At 46.9% G+C, this 14,316-nt stretch overlaps 1 pseudogene; it reads left to right on the top strand.

The window, feature by feature from the left end:
• The first annotated feature begins 11,186 nt into the window (after positions 1-11,186).
• On the top strand, positions 11,187-11,994 carry LOC147963031 (uncharacterized; annotated as a pseudogene).
• The last annotated feature ends 2,322 nt before the right edge of the window (positions 11,995-14,316 follow it).

The raw sequence follows: 14,316 nt of genomic DNA, 5'->3' as shown, positions 1-14,316 counted from the left end.
AGAAGTAAACTCCTCATCACGGAGAGGCTTCCCAATAGATGACAGTGTATCAGCCAAACTTTTGACCTTGTTGAAGAAGGCCGTGACGGAGAGATCATTTTTCTTGATCTCACCCAGCTGGTTACGAATGGCAGAAGAACGTGCCATCGACTGCGAGGAGAAGCTGGAGTCGAGCGTGGCCCATGCATCCCTCGATGTCGCAGCAAAGACCACCATGCCGGCAACGGAGGGAGTGAGGGACGACTGAATGGCACCCAGAATAGCTTGATCCTGAGCGATCCACCGACGATGAGCAGGGTTGGACACCATGACGGAGCCACCAGCAGCCCAAATTTCTGAATTATTTTAACCTCTAATCTCTAATCACCCCTCATCACTGCTCAATTTAATCTCTAATCACCCCTCATCATTCCAAATCATCTCACTTCCCGAACGGTCACCCATCCTCTCACTACTCCAGCCTGAGCACGCTTAACTTCCGGGTTCTATTCTCCCTCGTTTCCAAGTCTGCACTTGTTGTTTTCCTGACAATAGTAAGATGTCAATCCTATTAACCCTCAGGAATTTAGCTTGAGCATGAAGTCACATATTTCACTGTTTGAGTTTAAAACTATTGTTCTAAAAAACAATAATTTTTTAGTAACACTAATATTTCTTGAATAAGTAGTTTGACCATAGTTTGACCACAGTTTGACCATAGTTTGACCAGATTTGACCAAAATTCAAAAAAGGTGAAATAATTATTTAATAACACTAATATTCTTGAATAATTATTTAGTAACACTAATACTTCTTGAATAAGTAGTTTGACCATAGGTTGACCAGATTTACTGAAAATTTAAAAAAACTGAAATTTGAGCATAACTTTTTTTCCTTTTGGAATTTGAGGATTCTAGAAATTTGCAAACAGGCCGTAGGCCGTCTCCATCGGATGTAACTTTTCGAGTAGATGATTTTTCATATAAAAAGCTTTTTAATCCGAGTTCGTATGCAAAAGTTATGCCCATTTTACAAATTCCAGAGAGATTTTGCAAATAAAGTCAAAATTCACATTTGCAAATTTTCCCAACAACTAGACCACATATCACATGGAAACTTATTTTCTTTTATTTTTTTGACATTTCCATCATTTTCTTTTATTTTTTTTAAAACTGAAAAGGCGATCCACCGGGGGGGGGGGGGGGGGAGGGGGGGTTATAGTTTGAAAATGGGACCTTTAGTACCGGTTCATGGCACGAACCGGGACTAAAGGTCTCATCCCCATTAGTCCCGGTTCATGCCTCAAACCGGGACTAAAGGTCTAATCTTTAGTCCCGGTTTGTGGCACGAACCAGGACCAATGGTTGTGGCCCAGGAGCGAGGCCCATTGGTCCCGGTTCATCCCACCAACCGGGACCAAAAGGTCTAAATAAACCGAGACTAATGCCTTAGCCGCACGAACCGGGACCAATGCTCACATTAGTCCCGGTTCTAGACTGAACCGGGACTAATGGGCTGAGCCGGCCTGGACCATAGCCCTGTTTTCTACTAGTGTCACCGTCACCAGATGAGCAAAGTGGAACGGTCCTGGTTCAGCCACCGGTGCGGGGAGCTGCGATTCGTACGTCGGAGGAGCACTGTACGGAGTCAGCGCATCTGCCGACGGAGGCGCACGGTAGTGTTGGTGATGACCGTAGGGCGCCGTCGGAGGCACGCCGTAGGGCTGCAGCGATGCGACATGCGGCACAGGGACAGCATAGGGAGCGCCATACGGCGCCTCGTAGGGCACCGCGGAGGACGAAGCATACGGCGCCTGCGGGACATACGGTGACGGCGACGGCGTGACATATGGCGCTGGATATGCGCCGCCATAGGGCACCTGCGAACCTGAAGCCGGCGGCGCAGCATGCGACTGGATCCCACCGTAGGGCAACTGCGCCGGGACGCCATACTGCAACGGCGCGACGTACGGCGCAGCATCGCGGGGTAGCTGGGACGCCAGCGAGCCACGCGGCTGGGACACCAGCGATGGATCCCGATGCGGCTGGGATGCATCATGGGCAGAGCCGTAGTGCACCTGGGCATGCCCCGCAGGATCGTAGGCATCACGGGAGTACGACGCATCACGGGCGCTGGAAGGATGGATCGCGGGCGCTGGCGGGCGCGATCCCGCCGCAGCCGGACGGGCCCAGGCGAGCGGCGTAGACGCCATGAACGGCGAGTCCGTCACCAGGTTTGATAGAGGCGGCGCGGCGGCGGAGGTCGATGCAGCGGCGGCAGAGGAGGCGGAAGCACGGCGCGGATCGAACGCGTCGTCTGATACCATGTTAGACAAACTAGGGTTTGGAACAATGCTCGATACCCTAAGCGGGTACAGCTGTCATGTATATATAGGAGAGAACGTACAGGTACATGTATTGTGTTACAACACGTATATCTACGATATACCTAGTCTAACACCGTGCACATGGTGGTGGATGTTCGTGTTGCGTCTCCAGGCGGTGGCACGGTCGTTGGTGGCGACCCCTCCTTAAGGTTGCCCTGGTCGTCGTCTCCGGCCACTCAGAGGCCTTGCTCGTGTCGCAGAAGACCGCACCAGGTAAGGACCCTAGTGACCAGCGTGTTCAGCATCACGTCAGGCGGGCCCATGCTGATGTGCATTTTCGTCGGCCTTGCCAAGGGATACCGCCCTTATGACTGGTCACTGACTGGGACGTCTGCTCGGATGTATATCGTCCGCTTGAGGATCATGGCCATAGATGCTTTTAGTTGTCAGAAGTCTCATCATGTGAGACCCGCCGGCCGGGTGTGCCTTTTCGATGAGATTATTTTAGTTGTACCGGATATTCTCTGCCATTCTCCGAATATGGAGGTCACTGTCTGTTGATTCTCCAATGACTCCCTTGGAGCTTTTTTTGAAAGAAAGCTTCCTAAAGAAACTCATCTTATTCCTATGAATAAAATTCTGAAAATTTTAGTCTATAAAATTTTTGTGAACAAAACTTCACAAGATTAATAGCAACTACTCATAGGGAAGCATAGAGGTTATATTGAGCATTCAAACTACTTAGAACTCTAAGAATTAAACATGCAAGCACATCTACAGCAGCACCAAGAGTGGCTATTTTTTCAAAATATAAGCCACTAAAGAAAAAGCTAATTGGACCAATGGAGGAGTCACATACCAAGTAACAATCCACCAAAATAGTTTTGGAAACGGAGCTTCGAGCAAAGAGATCAAAATCTGCGCGTTTGAGAGCAAGAACATGAGAGGGAGCAATGGCGATTTTTTTCTGAAGGTAGGTGATGACATGGGCTAAAGAAATAAGTTAGGGGCCCACGTGGGGACCACAACCCACCAGGGCGTGCTTGGGGCTGCTGGCGCACCCAGGTGGGTTGTGCCCACCTGGTGCACCCCCTCTTATGTTATTTGCACCAAAAATTCTGAAATATTCAGAAAAAATTGTATTAAATTTTCAGGGCATTATGAGAACTTTTATTTTTGGGTCGGTTTTTTTATTGTACGGAAAATTCAGAAAACAGACAAGGCATGACATTCTATTTTATTTAATTAAGAAAAACAGAAAACAAAAGTTGGAAACAGAAAGTTGTGCTTACTAAATTCATCAACTTCATACCTCTCAAAAATGATCAATTAATAAAGTTGATCAAGTCTTATTAGTAGACACCGTCGATTAGAATGAAACCGAAGAACTTTCGTAAAACACTAAGTTACCTCAACGGGGATATGCTTGTGACCAACAATAAGCATTTCATATTTCTTTTTGGCAGTAGGTAGAGGTAGTTGAAAACTTCCAATAGTGAGTGTGAGAGATTTTTCAATAACATTAATACCATTCACTTGGAATTTTTTTGGAAAGTGCACCGTATGCTCATTACCATTAATATGAAAACATTGCTTTTATTATAATCAATAATAGCCCTGCAGTATCCAAGAAGGGTGTACCAAGGATAATCGACATGTTCTCGTCCTCGGGCATCTCAAGTATAACAAAGTCAGTTAAGATAGTAACATTTGCCACAACAACTGGCACATTCTCACAAATACCGATAGTTATGGCAGTTGATTTGTCAGCCATTTGCAAAGATATTTCAGTAGGTGTGTTTATTCAAATCAAGTATTTTATATAAGGAGAAAGTCATAACACTAACACCAGTTCCTAAATCACGGAAAGCAGTTTTAACATCATTTCTTTTGATAGAGCAAGGTATAGTTGGTATTCCCGGATCTCCATGTTTTTGGTACTCCATCCTTAAAAGAATGATTAGCAAGCATGGTGGATATTTCAGCTTCCGGTATCTTTATTTTATTAGAGATGATGTCTTTCATATATTTTGCATAAGGGGCCATCTTTAAAATATTAATCGAGCGAGTGCACAGAAAGACTGGCCTAAAAATTTCAGCAAAGAGTTCAAATTCTTCATCATCCTTTTTCTTAGTTGACTTAGGCGGAAAGGGCATGGGTTTTATAACCCATGGCTCTCTTTCTTTTCCATGTTTCCTAGCAACAAATTCTCTTTTATCATATCTTTTATTTTTAGGTTGTGGGTTGTCAAGATCAAGAGCTGGTTCTATTTCAAAATCATTATATAGTTCCTTATCAATGTCGGGTTGAGTGTCTTCATGAACATCATGATTACCTTTTTCATTGTCACTATCTAAATGTTCATTACCAAATTGAGTTTCAGCATCAGAGAATATAAACAACATTATTATCTTCAGGAGGTTTTTCTTTTCCCAGGTTCACTAGTCGTATGCAAAGTCCTATCTTTTTCTTCTTCCTTTTCTTTTTATTGGACTAGGTGCATCATTATTAATTCTTTGTGAATCTTGTTCAATTCTTTTAGGGTGTCCCTCAGGATAAAGTGGTTCCTGATTCATTTTACCTCCTCTAGTTGCTACTCTAACAGCAAAGTCATTTATATTATTGTTCATTTCATCGACCAATTCTCTTTGAGATTTAGCAACTTGTTCTAGTTGAGTTTGAACCATAGAGGCATGTTTTCCTACACTTCTAACATCATTGGAGATTCTAAATAACAAGTTACTCAAGCGAGCAATCATATCAGAATTGTATTTCAATTGTTTCATATCATTGGCATTGAAGTGATCTTGTTTTCTAATGTAGTTATCAAACTCATAAAGGCATTGGCTAGGATGTTTATTATAAGGGGTATCACTTTCATCAAATTTCATCAAAGAATTTACCTCTACCACCTTGGGTGGTGGTGTGTCAAGTCCATGAATCTCTTCAATAGGTGGTAAATTTTTATCATCCTCTGCCTTAATAAGTTTTTCCTTCATAGATTTCTTTGCCTCTTGCATATCTTCCGGATTGAGATATAAGATGGCCCTCTTCTTTGTAGTGGGTTTATGCGGTGGTCCAGGAAGAGTCCAGTCATCATAATTTTTCAAATTCTCTGCTTGTCCAATAGTTTGTTACCTAAAAACACAACCAACACAACTATCTAGGAAGTCCCTAAAAGCATCGGTTAGTCCATTATAGAAGATATCAAGTATTTCATTTTTCTTAAGAGGATGACCAGGCAAAGCATTAAGCAATTGGAGAAGCCACCCCAAGCTTGTGGGAGACTCTCTTCTTCAATTTGCACAAAGTTAAATATTTCTTGTAAGGTGGCTTGTTTCTTATGAGCAGATTTTTTTTCCAGAGAAGTAATAAATCATATCTCGGGGACTACGCACACAACCAGGAGTGAGTATTATACCATATCTTCACATCACCCTTTAATGAGAATGGAGATAATTTAAGAATATAATAGTAGCGAATCTTCTCATCATGAGCAAACAGGGTGGCTATATCATTCAACTTAGTAAGGTGTGCCACTACAGTTTCAGTTTCATAACCATGAAAAGGATCATATTCAACCAAAGGAATTAACTATGGGTCGACAGAGAATTCATAACCCTTATCATCAACAAATATAGGTGAAGTAGTAAACTTAGGATCATATTGCATTCTAGCATTCAAAGATTTCTCTTTCAGTTTGCATAATAATTTCTTAAGATCATCTCTATCATTGCAACCAAAAAAGTCTCTAGTTGTCTCCCCATCCATAACATAACCTTCAGTTACCTTAGGCAATTCATATCTAGGAGAGCTAGGTCTAATAGGTGTTCCAAGATTTTTCAGTTTCGAGTACTTCATCAGTTTCAAAGATTTCATTAGTTTCAGCATTCTCAATATCTTTAACTCTAGCAATTTGTTCATTGAGAAATTTACCTAGTGGCACATTATCATCAAGCAAGGTACTAGCATCATCATGAGTAGCATTCATAGAAGTAGCATCATCAATAACTTGCGACATATCAGGATTAACAACATGTGGTGGTGTTGCAAGCCTACTCAAAATAGAAGGTGAATCAAGTGCAGAGCTAGATGGCAGTTCCTTACCTCCCCTCGTCTTAGAGGGAAAAATCTTAGTATTGGTATCCTTCAGATTCTTCATAGTGATAAATTGATAATAATCTCAAGTGACTCAACAAAAATAGCTATGCTCCCCTGCAATGGCGCCAGAAAAAGGTCTTGATAACCCAAAAGTATAGGGGATCACTCATGTCACATCTCCGGTTAATAGTGCCAGTAGCCAATAACCAATAACCAACAGCCAATAGCGGAACCTAGATGCTCATCTTGGTTCCTACATATTCTACGAAGATCTTTATTGGTCAAACCACAATAACAACATACATTATTCCCTTTGTCATCGATATGTTACTTGCCCGAGATTCGATCGTCGGTATCATCATACCTAGTTCAATCTTGTTACCGGCAAGTCTCTTTACTCGTTCCATAATGCATCATCCCGTAGCTAACTCATTAGTCACATTGCTTGCAAAGGCTTATAGTGATGTGCATTACCGAGAGGGCCCAGAGATTCCTCTCCGATACTCGGAGTGACAAATCCTAATCTTGATCTATGCCAACCCAACAAACACCTTCGGAGACACCTATAGAGCATCTTTATAATCACCCAATTACGTTGTGACGTTCGATAGCACACAAGGTGTTCTTCCGGTATTCGGGAGTTGCATAATCTCGTAGTCAGAGGAATATGTATAAGTCACGAAGTAAGCAATAACAATAAAACTTAACGATCATTATGCTAAGCTAACGAATGGGTCTTTTCCATCACATCATTCTCTAATGACGTGATCTCGTTCGTCAAATGACAACACATGTATATGGTTAGGAAACTTAACCATCTTTAATTAACGAGCTAGTCAAGTAGAGGCATACTAGGGGCACTCTATTTTTGTCTATGTACTCACGCATGTACTAAGTTTCCGGTTAATACAATTCTAGCATGCATAATAAACATTTATCATGATATAAGAAAATATAAATAACAACTTTATTATTGCCTCTAAGGCATATTTCCTTCAGTGGAGGTGACCGGAAGTGCGGATAAAGAAAAACATTCTCATCAAACACCACATCACGTGAGATGTAGATGCGGTTAGAGGGGACATGAAAACACTTGCACCCTTTATGAAGAGAACTATAACCAAGAAACACGCGTTGTTTAGACCGAAACTCCAACTTGCGTTGGTTATATGGACGAAGATGTGGCCAACACACACTATAATCAGGAACTTCATTCAACAAGAGCTTAAGTGGTGTTTTTATCTGACGGAGTCATGTAGGGAGTCTGTTAATGAGAAAGCATGCGGTGGAAAATCATTCCAAAATCGGAAAGGAACGGAGGCATGAGCAAGCAAAGCAAGACCAGTCTCAATGATATGGCGATGTTTACGCTCAGCTACACCGTTTCGCTGATGTGTATGAGGACAAGACACACAATGTGTAATTCCAAGCTTATTAAAAAATGCATTGAGGTTGTGATACTCACCCGCCCCCAATCGGTTTGCACATGAATGATTTTATGACTGAGCAGATGCTCAACATGCGCTTGGAATTGCAAGAAAACATTAAACACATCAGACTTGCATTTTAGAAGATAAAGCCGAGTGAATCCACTATAAGCATCAATGAAAATGAGATAGTAATTATGATCACTAACAGAGGTTTGGGCATGGCCCCATACATCTGAAAACACAAGTTCAAGCGGTTTATTGACTACATGACTCGACTCAAAAAAGGAAGTTGATGACTCTTGCCTTGCTGACATGCATCACAAACTGCATCAACATGTTTATTGGACACGACTGGAAGCTCATGATGATGAAGTACAAGGCAAACGATGGGAGTGGCAGGATGACCAAGACGTGCATGCCAATGTGATGGTGACACATGAATGCCACTGAAAGCAGTGGTGGCACATCAAGTGCATAGGGACCATTATGACGCAGTCGACCTCTAAGGTGTACGTCCCTCGTGTCCCGGTCCTTAACAAAAAAATTAAAAGGATGAAATTCATCAAGAACATTATTATCACGAGTAAGTTTAGGAACTGAAAGCAAACTATGTGAAATAGAGGGAACACGAAGGACATTAAGAAGACGTAATTGTGTGGATCAACGTGTAAGATGTGATGCCTGGCCAATATGTGAGATGTGCATACCTTCCCCATTAGCAGTGCGAACCTGATCGTGTCGATGATACGACTCCTGTGTAGAGAGCTAGCCCATCTCACTCGTCAGGTGATTGGTAGATCCCTTATCCATGTACCAAGATGCATCAACTGGATAGGAAGGACTATGCCCCCGCTCATGACTCGCCAGGTTAGCCTGCTTCTCATTACCCTTGCCATTGTTCCCCATCCCCTAGAAATCCTGCTTGAAGCGACGATGACAACGCGAGGCAAGGTGACCATCAAGTCCACACAGCTGGCAGGGGACCTGAGCACCACATGAAGAGCAGCAGCCACTGACTCGACGTCCCGTGGAATTCGTGGTGTCCCACAAATTAAGCACGGTCAGCGGAGGTTTGCCACGAGTTGGTGGCTTGTAGGGTTTTCCCATCACACGCGTTGCAGCGTTGGCGGAAGGGAAGTCGGTGTAGAACGGGGAGCCTGGATGCGTTGTTTCGTAGCGAGAAGACGCACGTACAACTCACGCGGTTGGATGAGAGTGTCATGACCATTGATATTCTCCACCAAATTATCATAATCATCACCTAGTCCACTCCTCCGGGCCAAGAGCCTTGCCAATGGAGGCAAGAGTGTCAGCCATACCCGTCACCTTGTTGAAGTAGTCAGTGACGGTGAGTTCATGAAGCTTCACCTCCCCAAGCGTAGTGCGGATGGCGTGAGCCCGCGCCTGAGACTGTGAAGCAAAACTGGTATGAAGAGCCGTCCACGCGTTCTGAGACGTAGCGGCGAAGATGACCAATGACGAGACCCCCTCCGTACGAGAAGACTGGATGGCAGAAAGAATGACCTGATCTTGGGCCACCCATGCATGATGCCCCGGGTGATATGGCGGGGGCACGACAGAGTGCCATCAACAAAGCCTTCCAAATAGCGACTGCGGAGAAGTGGCAAGACCTGAGCACGCCACGACAGGTAGTTATCCGTCGTCAACTTCATCAGATGAGATGCGCAAAGTAGAACGGCGCAGCAGGTACACCGTGATCCAAAGACGGTGACGGTGCATAAAACCCCGAATGGGAGGAACCACTCGGTAGCACGGAGGAAGCCACCAACTCCGCCGCCGGGCCGCCGTAGGGCGCCCCCGTACGAAGAGGACGCGTCATAAGGAGGCGCAATCACCGAGGCTGTCGGGTAAGCGTAGGCCAACAACAACGCAGACGAAGTCAGTCACAGAGTAGCTGGGGCGGTGTTGTAGGGATCGGCTGCCGCGACATAGACGCCGTAGGAAACAACACCGTGGGCCACCGGCAGCGGTTGCACGTCGTGAGCCGATGGGGGCTGCTGGGTGCCGTAGGCCGGCGAGGCGTGCTGAGCGTCGTGGACCAGCGGCGACTGGCCGCCGTATGGCGCGGGAAGCCAGCACGGCCCGATAGCAGGAGAAGCGCTATACGCAGCAGCGCCGTAGATCGGCTGTGGTGGAGTTGGAATACCATGCAACATAGATGGTGTTACATAATCCTGTTCTGCTATCACTAGCGTTTTCGACCATATGCGTCAACCAGGCCCAACCGGAGAGCAATACCGACTTATGACAAGCCTTGGGCCCTCTCCCGTCAAAAGACTAGCCTGTTAGCAGGGGACACTCCCGCCCTTATAAGTTGTGTTCTGCCTCCTCCCACAACCGATGTGGAACTAAACCCAACAATCTCCCCCTCACACATCAATCATTATGGGCCCGCTAACACCAACGTTTCCAGCCCACCAACCATGACCGACCACCTGTGAATTCACTGAGATTTATTCCAGGCACCTGGACTCTGATACCAATTGTTACGCAATCCCGGTCCGCTATCACTAGCGTTTCCGACCCACATGCGTCAACCAGGCCCAACCAGAGAGCAACACCGACTTATGATAGGCCTTCGACCCTCTCCTCCCAAAAGACTAGCCTGTTAGGAGGGGACACCCCCGCCCTTATAAGTCGTGTTTTGCCTCCTCCCACAACCGCTGTGGGACTAAACCCAACAATCTGGTATCATGTGTTGATACCATGTATTGGAATAAGCCACGGCGTGTGGTATGGTCGGGCTCGTCGGACACGTCAGGTGCGCGCGGGACGTGCGGGATGCACTGGTGCGGTCGGGCTCGTCGGGACGCAGTGAAAGCGTGGAGAGTGTGCATGTGTGTAGCGTGTGTGTCCCGGTGGCGCATGAGTCCGTACTCACGTTGGTGTCCACCGTGTTTAGAGTCTAGGTCATATACGTAGCTAGTAGCAGTGGACGTCGGAGCGTCCAGTGACCGGTGTGCTAGCCGAGTCTACAGGAGTTAGTGTGCGTCAGGTTGTTAGCTGGTTGTTAGCTGCATGCATGATCGGGTCAAGTGGTCGTTGCAGAGCCGAACGTGGGCGTGGATGCATGTGTGATGGAAGCGTGGGCGATGTGTCTCTGCCGGCTACAAAGCAGGCTGGTGTGCTCGTGTTTGGAGTGCGATGCGTGTGCCAGTTGTATGAGTTTGGTGCTCTTGAAATAGTAACGGGGTTGTGTGTACAGTCGGGTGAAACTCCACTGTATTGTGCTCCTCTTTCTTCTATCTCCAGCTATTTGAGAGAGAGAGCTAGTTGGGGCTGCGCCAACATTTGATATCAGAGCTTCGGTGCTATCTTGCCGATGGCCATGTCGCTTGTCCCTCACGGTGGTGGTGGCGGGGTGATGGCGTTGCAGCTACAGCCACTGACGACGATGAACTACACCGCTTGGGCGATCAAGGCGGAGGCTATCCTTGACGCCCAGGGGCTGTGGAGTGCGGTGGCTCCGACGGAGGGTGCGGCGGTCGACGCCAGGAAGAGCAAGACGGTGCGGGCGGTGATGCTGGGCGCGCTTTCGGAGGACTTGCTGATGTAGGTGGCGATGAAGCCAACTGCGACGGAGGTATGAGACTCCCTCAAGGTTCGCTTCGTCGGCGCCAATCATGTGCGGGTTGCGAGGCTCGGGACGCTGCACGACGAGTTCGAGCGCCTACGAAATGGAAGGCGACGATGAGCTAGACGAGTACGCCAGGAAGGTCAGCGGCATGGCGGCAAGGTACGCGATGCTCGGGTCGACGCTTGACGACAGCGCCATGGTGAAGAAGTTGCTCGACACCGTGCCGGACTGCTTGTACGCCGCGGTGGCTGGAATCGAGCAATTCTGCAACGTGGAGGAGATGGCGTTCGAGGAGGCGTTCGGGCAGCTCAAGGCGTTCGAGGAGAGGACGCGGCGGCGCGCACGGGCCGGCGGCAAGTGCGCGGACGGGCAGCTGATGATGACGGCGACACAGTGGGTGGCTCGGGAGCGACGGGAAGGCGGACGTGGCTTCGGCGACCACGACAACGACAGCGTGGCAAGCACATCGTCGGGCAACGGAGGGAAACACCGTGGACGCGGCTACAAATGCGGGGAGCACGGGCACTTCCGGCGCGAGTGCCCGCAGCTGCAGAAATGACCGGCGGCGGAGCAGGCTCTCCTGGCTGACGCCAACGTTGACGACGATGGACTCCTCTAGGCCGTGGCTTAGGGGGTGTGTGTTGAAATAAGCCACGGCGTGTGGTATGATCATGCTCGTCATGTACGTCGGGTGCGCGTGGAACGTACGGGACGCAGCGGAAGCATGGCGAGTGTGCATGTGTGTAGCGTGTGTGTCCCGGTGGCGTGCGAGTCCGTACTCACGTTGGTGTCCACCCTGTAGTCTAGAGTCTAGGTCATATAAGCAGCAGTGGACGTCGGAGCGTTCGGTGACCGGTGTGCTAGCCGAGTCTAGAGGAGTTAGTTTGCATCAGGTTGTTAGCTGCATGCATGATCGGGTCAAGTGGCCATTGCAGAGCCGAACGTGGACGTGGATGCATGCGTGATGGAAGTGTGGGCGCTGCGTCTCTGCCGGCTACAAAGCAGGCTGGTGTGCTCGTGTTTGGAGTGCGATGCATGTGTCAGTTGTATGAGTTTGGTGTTTTTAGAATAGTAACGAAGCTGTGTGTGCAGCCGGGTGAAACTCCGGTGTATTGTGCTCCTCTTTTTTCTACCTCCAGCTACGTGAGAGAAAGAGAGAGCTAGTTGGGGCTACGCCAACAGATGGGTTGGCGTCGACTACATGCATCAATGTATCGGGGGCATGCAGCGTTGTGTGGCGTCATGTAAACCAGCAGGCGACAGAGGAGCAACGCCCTGGGTGGCAGTGGCCAGCGCTGCGGCAGCGATGGCCGCAGCCATGGATGCGCCAGCCATCGAGGCAAGCGGATGGAACGCCAGATACGGGGAGGCAGCGGTGCGCTGGGCGACAGCGGTCGGGGTGGCGCCGGCGAGGACAGCAGCCGCCGGGGCAGAGGCCATGGCTGCGATCAGAACGAGGGACGAGGCCGAAGCGTACGACCGTAACCCTAGTCTGATGCCATGTTAAAATTATGTTTCTGGAAAACTGCCCAATACCCAATGCGGGTGTGGCTATCTCATTGGGACAGGGTATTAGAGATGATGCATGGATATACATCATGTGAGGCGGGGAATTCTAAGATATATAGTACCTTCCTATTTAGTGGGTTTATGAGCAACTGATGAAGAATTTCGAGGATGGGAGAGATGTGCCAACAGTGTGCCATGTCGCTTGGCTGCCTCATGGACGAAGGAGGCCGCCCAATCTAATTGGAACTGCCATCATTACACCTTCCACTCCGCTGCATCAACAGACTGGGTATCTCAATTGTAAACATCACTAAGGCTTGAATGAGATGAAGTAGTTAATTGTGGGATGTTACTCCTTTGATTCAAAATGTAGCAATCAACTAAACATAAATTGCAAGTAAATGGTTTATGAGCAAACGGGAAATAGACAAAGAATAGCGAATAACTTTTCCAATTGGCATCCTTTACTTCCCACGAAACTAAACAACAGTGTATAAGCTATCAGCAATAGCATAGGAAAACTGTGACAATGCAGATGCACCCAGAGTTGAGAAGAACAGTAGCAACAAAATGAGATAATTATAGACTATTTATTAAAGTGTTCAAATAATGTATGCCAGGAAATCCAATAAAGTTTGCATCGTTATACATGGACATTGTTGATTCTCCCTTGCACCGGTGCAAGTATCCGTTAGCTGTTCGGTAAATTTGCGGAAGATTAAGAAGTGGAAAAATCTTGATGTCTTGACTCTGGCCAAAAGAAGAAAATCAATGGATTTAAGTGTGATTTAACTTATGTGTTCTGTATTATAGACAGTGTGACATGAGTAGCAACTTGGATGAAGCTTATCTGGAAGAATAATACCAGAGACATAAGAGGCTAATTGGTTCACTGCCAAAGTTTGGCATTGCCAACATTTGGCAAGCCAGCATTTAGCAAAACCAAATGTTGCCAAAAATTGGCAACTTTTTGAGAGGCGGGCAAGATCCAATTGGTAGCCAACCAATTGAGCGCTAAATTTTTAGACTTGCCAACAATTGGCATGCCAATTATTGGCACCAAACCAATTAGGCTCTAAGTGCCCAAGCAACGGGAAGCATGCGTAAAGCCATTGATGCTCCTTTTCGTATGAAAAATAAGTAACTAACAATCAACTATGCTAGTCATCCATGCTTATATGGTAAAAGGATGGTGAGTTCCGTAAAGTAATCTTTAAAGCTAAACAATGGTGAAAAATATAATACATGTTCGGCCGATTGAGTAGGGAGCACATGGCATGACTGTGGATGCATTTACTCAACAGGCGTGTTTCAAGCACTTTGCAGGTTTTTTGTCAGATACATGTCCATTAACAGGAGTAGCAACAATACT

The sequence above is a fragment of the Triticum urartu genome, chromosome 6A (assembly GCF_056163025.1).
Source record: "Triticum urartu cultivar PI428250 chromosome 6A, HENAU_Tu73, whole genome shotgun sequence".
Classification (NCBI taxonomy): Eukaryota; Viridiplantae; Streptophyta; class Magnoliopsida; order Poales; family Poaceae; genus Triticum; species Triticum urartu.
This window is presented reverse-complemented; position numbering and strand designations above follow the sequence as displayed.